The sequence below is a fragment of the Bidens hawaiensis genome, unplaced genomic scaffold, assembly GCF_021521415.1.
Source record: "Bidens hawaiensis isolate Kalapana, Puna unplaced genomic scaffold, B.hawaiensis_p1.1 tig00001269_1, whole genome shotgun sequence".
NCBI classification, from domain to species: Eukaryota; Viridiplantae; Streptophyta; class Magnoliopsida; order Asterales; family Asteraceae; genus Bidens; species Bidens hawaiensis.
In genome coordinates, this window is record NW_027491072.1 from 1,416,906 (window position 1) to 1,428,179 (window position 11,274).

Below are 11,274 nucleotides of genomic sequence, written 5' to 3' on the forward strand. Positions count from 1 at the left end.
AAATATGTAACCTAAACTATCACCCAAAACACACTTCAAACTTCTCTCTTAAGAACTGCGACTTGCACTAATCATCTCCCAAGCATCCGTTGTTTTCGTTTCCGATCCTGTTACCAGGTAAGCCAAGAATATAACCTTGAGATCTGCTTTCCAACCCTTATATTCTCCTAATTCTTGATCTTAATATATATACTTCTTGTTATTTAATCGCATTCTAGACCTTCAATTCCGAGGCCAACACCAAGAAAACCCGAATCTCGATTAATCCCTTAACAAGAACCACAGGTGAGTCTCACAGCCCCTATTCTCGCTGTTTTCACTGTTTTTAAACTGTTTTCGGGGCGAGGGACACGTACTTAAATAATGTTTTATCATGGTATACTTACAAGCTATGCAAGCGATTATGTGTTTAAATTATATTTCATAATGAGCAATACGAACGGTTATCTAAGGTTTTCGATGTATGTGCGCTAGAACTCGAGTAAGTGATCACTTTACCATTGGAACTCTAAGGGTAGGGACTGCTGGTTTGATCCACCCACTCGTAGGGGTCGCACCTCTTTGCATGGACGAGTGCCTAGTATGGTCATGGGGCAGTACTATGGGTTTGAGCCCGCTCGTAGGGGTCGTGCCTCTTTGCATGGACGAGCGCCTTGTTTTCCGGCACAACGTCTGCGCGTAACCCGCGGGACGGTATTATTCGCTCATAGTGGCAGCGCCACTTACACAGACGAGCACGGTTTTTTCAGATGTGTCCGCGCGTAACCCGCGGGACGGTATTACTTGTTTCGCTCGTAGTGGCAGCGCCACTTACACAGACGAGCACAGTTCCCAGAAATGTTCGCGCGTAACCCGCGGGACGATTTTATCAGAATGTGTTGATAGAACTATGTTTTACCAAGCATGTGTTTTAATGATGCTATCAGAATTATGTTTCAGAATTATTTTTATCAAGATTATGATGCAATACGATTTATCAAGTTACTAAAACTTGTGAACTCACTCAGTTTATACTGATTCAAATGTTTTTACGTGTCTTTCAGGAGATAACTAGGTAGCGCATGGAGTCACACTTAGAGCACCTCACGCTGAACATCTAAAACTAGCTTTTTGGAAGATTTTAGTTCTATCCCTTCGATGCGCGTGGTTGTTCCCGCCGCGCAAGGGGATACGGCGTGGAAATCTTCAACAGTTTTTATACTTGGATGTTTTTATGTAATTTTTAAACAATGTAATGTATTTGTATTAAACATTTCATGCGCAATGAAAATCTTACTTTGAATGTTTGCAATGGCCCGTGCTTAATTATCAATCCCCACTCGCGCGCGCCCGGCTGTTTCCGCCGCTCAGGGCCGGGTGTGATAGATTGGTATCAGAGCACTGGTTATAGCGAACTAGGAAAATAAGTTTTAACCTAGACTATAACCGTTGGGGAATCGCATGAAATATTTTTCAAAGAAAATATTTTCAAAAGAAACTATACACACACTTAGGAACACGGGTCACACAGTGTCTAGTGAATAAAGATAAAGAACATTATGTGTTTAGAGTAAATGCGCTAAGTTTAATATATTTTCATTCTCTTTTAAAGCGAGAATGCCTCCAACTAAAGCCAAGGGAATTACCGTGACACCCGAGGAACTCGCGGAAATAATCGCGCAAGCGATCGCGACACATGAGGCCAGCAAGGCCGAATCAAGTCAGGGTCGTCAGAATGAGACCCCAGAACCCGAATCAGGAGCCTTGGACAAAGGATGCTCCTACAAGACATTCATGGCCTATAAGCCTTGGCCATTCAAGGGTACCGAAGGGGCCATTGGGCTCTACAACTGGATTGACAAGATGGAAACAGTTCTCTCCATTAGCGGATGTAGTGAGAACCAGAAGGTCCTTTACGCGACCTGCATGTTCCAAGAAGCAGCTTCATCTTGGTGGAAGCTTCAAGTGAAGACCTTGGGGCGAGAAGTTGCTCTTCACAAAACCTGGGAGGAGCTGAAGGAGATGATGATGAGAAAGTTCTGCTCTCGCGCAGAAATCCAGAGTCTGCAGCAGGAATTCTGGAACCACACCATGGTAGGAACGGATATCGACGCCTACAACAACCGGTTCAACGAGCTTTGCCAGTTGGTGCCAGACATGGCAAACACGGAGGAAAAGAAGATCGAGAGGTATATCTTTGGGTTACCTCCTGTTGTTAGGGTTCCGCTCAACGCCGCAGCGCCTCCAACCTTTGATGAGGCGGTAGCGCGGGCCATCACCCTTACAAGGGATACGGTCCGTGCGGGTATGTTAACTACGCGCGGAATTGAGCAGCGAACCTCTGATCCCAAGAGGAAGTGGAACTCTCACCACCGAGGGTCCGACTCCAAGCAACCACCGTTCAAGAAGCAGGAGAGCGTAAGGGCTTACGCGATCCAAGCCGCGGAGCCATCAAGGAAAGGATACAGCGGGCCTCGCCCATGGTGCAACAAATGCAAGTATCACCACGAGGGTGAATGCGCAAGAATCGAATGTGCCAAATGTGGCAGACCAGGGCACAAGACGATGAATTGCCGTGTCAGAGAAGCTGGAGCGAGCGACAACTGCTACGCATGCGGGAAGCCAGGGCATTTTAGTCGGGATTGCCAGCAAAAGGGAAACCAAGCTCGCGGGAGAGCTTTTGTGATCGGCGCGGGCGAAGCTAAAGAAGAGCCGAATGTGGTAACCGGTACGTTTTTGCTTAACGGCCATTTTGCATCTGTTTTATTTGATACTGGCGCTGACCTAAGTTTTATATCCGCTGAGTTTAAAAACTCCCTAGGCCTAGCAAGCAGTAGGCTAGACACGCCTTATACTATAGAACTAGCCAATGGTAGGCAGTTATGCGCGAACGAAAGAACTGAACAATGTGTAATAGTCATGGGAGGTCACGGGTTCAATATTAATTTGTTGCCAATAGACTTGGGAAGTTTTGACATTGTGGTAGGTATGGATTGGTTAGTCGAGAACCACGCGAAAGTTATTTGCCATGAGAAGCAGGTTCGGGTCCCACTGTTGAACGGAGAAACCTTGGTGATTCAAGGGGAAAGAAGGGGAGTTGCGATGAAACTAATTTCGTGCCTAAAAGCGCGCAAGTGCCTAAGGAAAGGGTGCTACGCCTTCCTGGCGCATGTAGTAGAGAAGAAAGGAGATGAGCGAAGAATTGAAGACTTACCAGTAGTGCGCGAATTTCCAGAAGTTTTCCCTGAAGATTTGCCCGGATTACCGCCGCCGCGACAAGTCGAATTTCGTATTGATTTAGTCCCAGGAGCTGCGCCAGTAGCTCGAGCGCCTTATCGATTAGCTCCATCTGAGATGCAAGAGCTATCCAATCAGTTACAGGAACTATTGGATAAGGGTTTCATACGCCCAAGCTTTTCACCTTGGGGAGCTCCAGTACTGTTTGTTAAGAAGAAGGATGGTTCTTTCCGGATGTGTATTGACTATAGGGAGCTGAACAAGCTGACAGTCAAGAATCGGTACCCCTTACCGAGGATTGACGACTTATTTGACCAGTTGCAGGGATCCAGTTATTATTCGAAGATAGATCTACGGTCAGGATACCACCAACTTAGGGTCCATGAGGAAGATGTGCCGAAAACAGCCTTCCGAACTAGATACGGCCATTATGAGTTCTTAGTGATGCCTTTCGGGCTAACTAATGCGCCGGCTGTGTTCATGGATCTGATGAACCGCGTGTGCAAACCATACTTGGACAAGTTTGTGATTGTGTTTATAGATGATATTCTGATTTACTCTCGGACCAAGGCCGAGCATGAGCAACACCTGAGATTGATTTTGGAATTGTTGAGGAAAGAAAAGTTGTATGCGAAGTTTTCCAAGTGCGAGTTTTGGCTTAGAGAAGTTCATTTTCTCGGTCACGTTGTAAACGAGAAAGGAATACACGTTGATCCTTCCAAAGTCAAGGCCATCGAAAACTGGGAAGCGCCAAAAACCCCAACTGAGGTGAGGCAATTCCTAGGACTAGCTGACTACTATCGACGCTTCATTGAGAACTTCTCCAAGATAGCTCTACCACTGACCGCGCTAACTCAGAAAGACAAGAAGTTTGTTTGGGGCGAAAATCAGGAAGCGGCATTTCAAATGTTAAAACAGAAATTATGTAGTGCGCCAATTTTGTCTTTACCCGAGGGGACGGATGACATCGTCGTTTACTGCGACGCTTCACATCAGGGACTCGGATGTGTCCTTATGCAGCGAGACAAAGTCATAGCGTATGCCTCGCGCCAACTCAAGACCAATGAAAAGAACTACACAACGCATGATCTGGAACTTGGAGCGGTTGTCTTCGCGCTAAAGATTTGGCGCCATTACCTCTATGGTACAAAGTGTATAATCTTTACGGATCACAAGAGCCTTCAACATATATTTGATCAAAAGGATTTAAACATGAGGCAACGAAGATGGGTGGAGTTGTTGAATGATTATGATTGTGAAATTAAGTACCACCCTGGAAAGGCGAATGTGGTAGCAGACGCGCTAAGTAGGAAGGAGCGAATAAAAACGCTACGAGTCAAGGCTCTAATGTTGACCATTCGCGCAGATCTCTCTACCCGCATCCGAGACGCTCAGCAAGAAGCCTTGAAACCAGAGTTTGTTAAAAACGAATCCCTTGGGGGTATGATTAAGGATTTGGAGCTCAAAGAGAACGACACTCGGTATTTTGCTAACCGCATATGGGTCCCTCTCAAGGGAGGATTGCGCGAGCAAGTATTAAACGAAGCTCACAAGACGCGGTATTCCGTACATCCTGGCGCAGACAAGATGTACCAAGATGTTAAAGCGCTGTATTGGTGGCCCAATCTTAAAGGCGCCATCGCGACGTATGTCAGTAAGTGCCTGACGTGTTCGAAGGTAAAGGCTGAATACCAGAAACTATCAGGGTTGCTTCAACAGCCAGAAATTCCCATGTGGAAGTGGGAACAAATCTCTATGGACTTCATCACCAAATTGCCAAGGACACCTGGGGGTTACGACACGATCTGGGTTATTGTGGATCGGCTAACTAAGTCAGCGCACTTCCTGCCGATCAAGGAAACCGATAAGATGGAAAAGTTAGCCCGATTGTATATTCGAGAAGTAGTTTCGAAACATGGAGTCCCAGTGTCCATCATTTCTGATAGAGATAGTCGGTTCACATCAAGGTTTTGGAGATCGTTACAAGGAGCTCTAGGTACTCGCCTTGATATGAGTACAGCTTATCATCCTCAAACGGATGGGCAAAGCGAGCGAACAATCCAGACATTGGAAGATATGCTACGCGCGTGCGCGATCGATTTCGGAGGTAGCTGGGATACTCATCTCCCATTGGTTGAATTTTCTTACAACAACAGCTATCACACAAGCCTCAAGGCTGCGCCGTTTGAAGCTTTGTATGGGCGCAAGTGTAGATCCCCACTGTGCTGGGCTGAAGTGGGTGACAAGCAAATGACTGGTCCAGAATTGATCCAAGAAACAACAGACAAGATTTTTCAGATACGGGATCGCCTTAAGACAGCGCGCGACAGACAGAAGAGCTACGCAGATGTGCGAAGGAAACCGTTGGAGTTTCAAGTAGGGGATAGAGTACTTTTGAAAGTCTCTCCATGGAAAGGAGTCCCCCGTTTCGGCAAGCGAGGAAAGTTGAATCCGCGCTACATTGGACCATTTGAGATCCTGGAAAGGATCGGTCCGGTTGCTTATAAACTCCGTTTACCCGCCGAACTCAGTGGAGTTCATGATACGTTTCATGTGTCCAACCTCAAAAAGTGCTTATCTGACGAAACGTTGATTTTGCCGTTGGAAGAGATTCACATCGACAAACAGCTGCACTTCGTAGAAGAACCTATAGCAGTAACCGGTTGGAAAGAACAAAAGTTGCGCAGAAGCAAAATCAAGTTAGTAAAGGTTCAATGGAAATCAAGGCGTGGGCCTGAATTCACTTGGGAAAGAGAAGATCAAATACGCAAGAAATACCCACACCTCTTTCAGAGCATGGCTTCTGCCAGCAACATCTCCTAAATTTCTGGACGAAATTTGCTTAACAGGGAGAGAATGTGACACCCGGTAAATTCCCAATCCCTTAAACCAAGTAATCAACCTAAATATTAGGTAATTGTTATATGCGCCCTGCGCGAGCGCGCCATATTAGAATCAGCGCGTGCATTTGTTATGTGCGCCCTGCGCGAGCGCGCCATGTTAGTCAGCGCGGGCATATTATGTGCGCCCTGCGCGAGCGCGCCATGTTAAGAACCAGCGTGGGCATATGTTATATGCGCCATGCGCGAATGTTTTGGCTTTATGTTTTCATGTACCTTAACGTTATGTTGTCTAATGGGTTGACCATCCCGCATGATGCTAAGGCGGGTGCATCCTAAATCGTTTATGCGCGTGCGGAAGGGAACTAACCTCCCCGCATGGCGGGAACATTGAGAGCTAGTTTGTCTGAAGCTCCAAGATGGAATTGACTTCAACATAACTGATCACTATGTTGAAATACCAAGACCACCTGGAGAATCTACAAATGAAACTCAATGTCCTAACTGCGAGAAGGTTACGCGCCTACCCGCAGCAAAGAAATGTCCTTCACGCAGAAAGCTATGCGCACAAAGTGATACGCACAGAACACTTAGTCTATTCTCCAGACGTAAGGAGATTACTCCCGCCCAAAAGGAAACAGTAGCGTGTTTCAGAGATTTTCCACTTTTTACTGTACACGGACAAAAGTACCTGAAAAAGCACACTGTAACATGAAAAGTCAACTGTCAGCCACCCTATTCTCACCAACCCCAGACCTGCATGTCCTGACCAAATCAAATCAAAATCTTTTATCCACTACTCCACTTTTAAATAAATAATAATAATTTCCATACCTTATCATCATTACACCTAGATATGAAAAGATTACAATCCCCTAAAGCAAGGGATTGTGTTCCCTTGAGTTTGCCTATAAATATGTAACCTAAACTATCACCCAAAACACACTTCAAACTTCTCTCTTAAGAACTGCAACTTGCACTAATCATCTCCCAAGCATCCGTTGTTTTCGTTTCCGATCCTGTTACCAGGTAAGCCAAGAATATAACCTTGAGATCTGCTTTCCAACCCTTATATTCTCCTAATTCTTGATCTTAATATATATACTTCTTGTTATTTAATCGCATTCTAGACCTTCAATTCGGAGGCCAACACCAAGAAAACCCGAATCTCGATTAATCCCTTAACAAGAACCACAGGTGAGTCTCACAGCCCCTATTCTCGCTGTTTTCACTGTTTTTAAACTGTTTTCGGGGCGAGGGACACGTACTTAAATAATGTTTTATCATGGTATACTTACAAGCTATGCAAGCGATTATGTGTTTAAATTATATTTCATAATGAGCAATGCGAACGGTTATCTAAGGTTTTCGATGTATGTGCGCTAGAACTCGAGTAAGTGATCACTTTACCATTGGAACTCTAAGGGTAGGGACTGCTGGTTTGATCCACCCACTCGTAGGGGTCGCACCTCTTTGCATGGACGAGTGCCTAGTATGGTCATGGGGCAGTACTATGGGTTTGAGCCCGCTCGTAGGGGTCGTGCCTCTTTGCATGGACGAGCGCCTTGTTTTCCGGCACAACGTCTGCGCGTAACCCGCGGGACGGTATTATTCGCTCGTAGTGGCAGCGCCACTTACACAGACGAGCACGGTTTTTTCAGATGTGTCCGCACGTAACCCGCGGGACGGTATTACTTGTTTCGCTCGTAGTGGCAGCGCCACTTACACAGACGAGCACAGTTCCCAGAAATGTTCGCGCGTAACCCGCGGGACGATTTTATCAGAATGTGTTGATAGAACTATATTTTACCAAGCATGTGTTTTAATGATGCTATCAGAATTATGTTTCAGAATGATTTTTATCAAGATTATGATGCAATACGATTTATCAAGTTACTAAAACTTGTGAACTCACTCAGTTTATACTGATTCAAATGTTTTTACGTGTCTTTCAGGAGATAACTAGGTAGCGCATGGAGTCACACTTAGAGCACCTCACGCTGAACATCTAAAACTAGCTTTTTGGAAGATTTTAGTTCTATCCCTTCGATGCGCGTGGTTGTTCCCGCCGCGCAAGGGGATACGGCGTGGAAATCTTCAACAGTTTTTATACTTGGATGTTTTTATGTAATTTTTAAACAATGTAATGTATTTGTATTAAACATTTCATGCGCAATGAAAATCTTACTTTGAATGTTTGCAATGGCCCGTGCTTAATTATCAATCCCCACTCGCGCGCGCCCGGCTGTTTCCGCCGCTCAGGGCCGGGTGTGACAGGCATGCCGAGGATAGCCTCCACCTTCTCTGGGTTCACCTTGAAACCATCCTTGGTGACCATTACGCCGAGAAATTTCCCTTCTTCCACGCCGAATGTGCATTAGCTCGGGTTGAGCTTCATGTTTACTTCCTTTAGGCGCCAAAGGGTTTCTTCGATGTCTTTGAGCATTTGTTTTTCCTCCCTGCTTTTAATCACCAAATCATCCACGTAGAATTCCAAGTTTTTTCCAATCTGCTCGTTGAAAATTGCATCCATGAGTCTTTGGTAAGTGGCTCCTGCATTCTTCAAACCAAAGGGCATTTTTGTGTAACAGAAAACACCCTTGTCAGTTCTGAAAGCAGTCTTGTCTTCATCCTGTGGTGCCATTTGAATTTGGTGATAGCCCTTATAGGCTTCCAAGAAACATTTGAGCTTAAATGGCGCCACAGAGTCCACCTTCATGTCAATGTTTGGGAGGGGGTAACAATCTTTTGGACACGCTTTGTTGAGGTCCTTGAAATCAATGCACATTCTCCATGACCCATTGCTCTTCTTTACCATCACAGGATTGGCTACCCATGTTTGGTATCGTATTGGGCGAATGATATTCGCGCGCAGTAGATCTTCTACTTGCTCGTTCATGGCCTTTGTCTTCTCGTCTCCCATGACTCTTTTCTTTTGAGCAATTGGCTCCACGGACTTGAATGTGTTGAGAGAGTGCTGCGCCAGGTCTCGCAGAACCCCAGTCATATCAGAATGTTGCCACGCGAAGACTGACATATACGTTGTGAGCAATCTTTTCATTCTCACTCTTGTGTCTTCTGATATCGTAGCTCCGATTGTGATTGTTTGTTCTGGGAATTTTGGGTTGAGAATCCATTCCTCTGGCGCGTTGTTTGCCACTGGAAGCTTCATTCTCCCCTCTCGAGGTATACTTATTACTGCGCATAAATGATCTCGGTACACAAATGTTACTCCTGTTGGTGTTGGGAACCCCAACGCGCCATGCGCTGGTGACGGTATGGCGTTGAATTGGGCAATCGTTCCTCTACCCAAGATCATACTATGGCATGAAGTGGTGGGCAAGACCAGGAAGTTGACAATTTCAGCTCGCTTGTGCTTCTCATCCCCCATAGTTAGTTCGAATTGTATCTGACCTAGGGGGTGAATAATTTCGTTTGAGACACCCGAGATTGGTGCACTCACAACTTCAAGCCTTGCTTGGTCTGCTGGATCCAACTTCCTGAAACATTGCTCATACATGATGTCTGACTCACTACCGGTGTCCACCAGGACTCTTGACACCTCATACTGAGCGATGTGTGCAGTGATGACTAGAGGGCTGCTGATAGACGGGCCTCCTCTGATTCTTGGAAAGATTACTTGTTGCTCGCGCCAATCCCCTTAGATTTGCGCGCTTCTCTTCCTCGATCCTTGCCCTTGCCTTCTTCCTTCAGCTACACAGATTCTTTTGAATTTTTTACTGGCTGAGGCTCCGTCTGGTTGTTCGTTCTCTGGTCTTGGATTTTTTACCAGGTGAGCCAACTTGCCTGATTTCACATCTTTTTCGATCGCATCCTTCAAATGATGGCATGCATCAGTGTTGTGCCCTGTGGATTTGTGAAACTCACAATATTTGCCACTGTTCGGTGGTCCCTTATGGAGTAATGGCCTGGGGTTTTTAAACTGGACATTCTCTGTGCTTAACACTTGCGAAGGTGTTTTGGTGATGGGAGTCTATATTCTTGGTAGAGGTCTGTTAGGCTCTCTGCCGCCTTCCTTCTTGTCACCTTCTCCGCGATTAAGAATGTCTTTTTGGGGTTGAGGTGAACTTTGTTGCGCTTGCTTTTCCGCAGGAGAATAATTGGTTTCTTGCAACCTGGACCATACGGAGTTTTGTTTGCGCCTCTTTTCATTGTTGCGTGGTGCTTCTGTTTGATGCCCTTTATCTCTTGCTCTGTCTTGGGAAATTTGTTTTTCATTTCGCGCGAAGACTCGCGATGCTTCCATATGCTTAGCCCAAGTGGTTGGCATGCCTTCTCTGCTCACGAGAGCTCTGCGGAGTTGATCACTGCGCGCACCTTGTATAAAGGCCACGCGCAAGAGTTGTTCAGTGATGCCTCCAATTGCAAGAGATTCCTGATTGAAACGAGTTATGTAGTCTTCAATGGTTTCATCATTCCTGCGTACGCAGTGCATGATGTCATCGGGGTCGCGCGTGTGTCTGCGCTGCTGTACAAAGTGAGCCTGGAACTTTTCCAATAGCTCTTCGAACCCATCGATTTGTCCTGTCGGCAAGCTTTCGAACCAGACACGCGCTGCACCCGTGAGGCAGCGAGCAAACATGTGACACCATGTTGGCATCGTCCAGCTTTCTAAGTTTCCAGTGTTATAAAAACCTTGTAAGAAATCATCTGGATCTGTTGTACCATCGTACTTGCCTAAACCACTTGGCATCTTGGTTTTGTGTTGAATGGGAGCCTTCACAATGCGCTCAGCGAATTTTGAATGTTTTACCAAGATGGCTGGCCTATATGGTGTGGTTACGTCCACTTGCCCTTTCGCTTGTGGGTTGTATGGTGTGTATAAATCCATATCAGCTTTGGCTCCAGGTGCTATGTGCATGTGTGCGCGAAGCTGTGAACCTCCTGCATGAGTATCTCGCGTCTTCTTCATGCTGTGCACCTCTTTCTCATCACTAATATCAGCTTGTTCGGTGTGAACAGAATGACCGTCTTCCAGCGCGCCCGTCTTTTTTGTTGTTCCCTGAATGGTTTGTTTATCAAATGCGAGCCTTTGTGTTAAATCGGCTAACTTTTTGTGTTTTACCAACTCATTGTATTTGTCCATTAAACGCCGTTGTTCGTTTATGAGCCATTCTTTAGGGTCATTGGTTTTAACTTCCGGGCCCATTGGTCCTTTTTGTTTTGTACCAGTCAGATTTTGGAACGTGAGATCGTC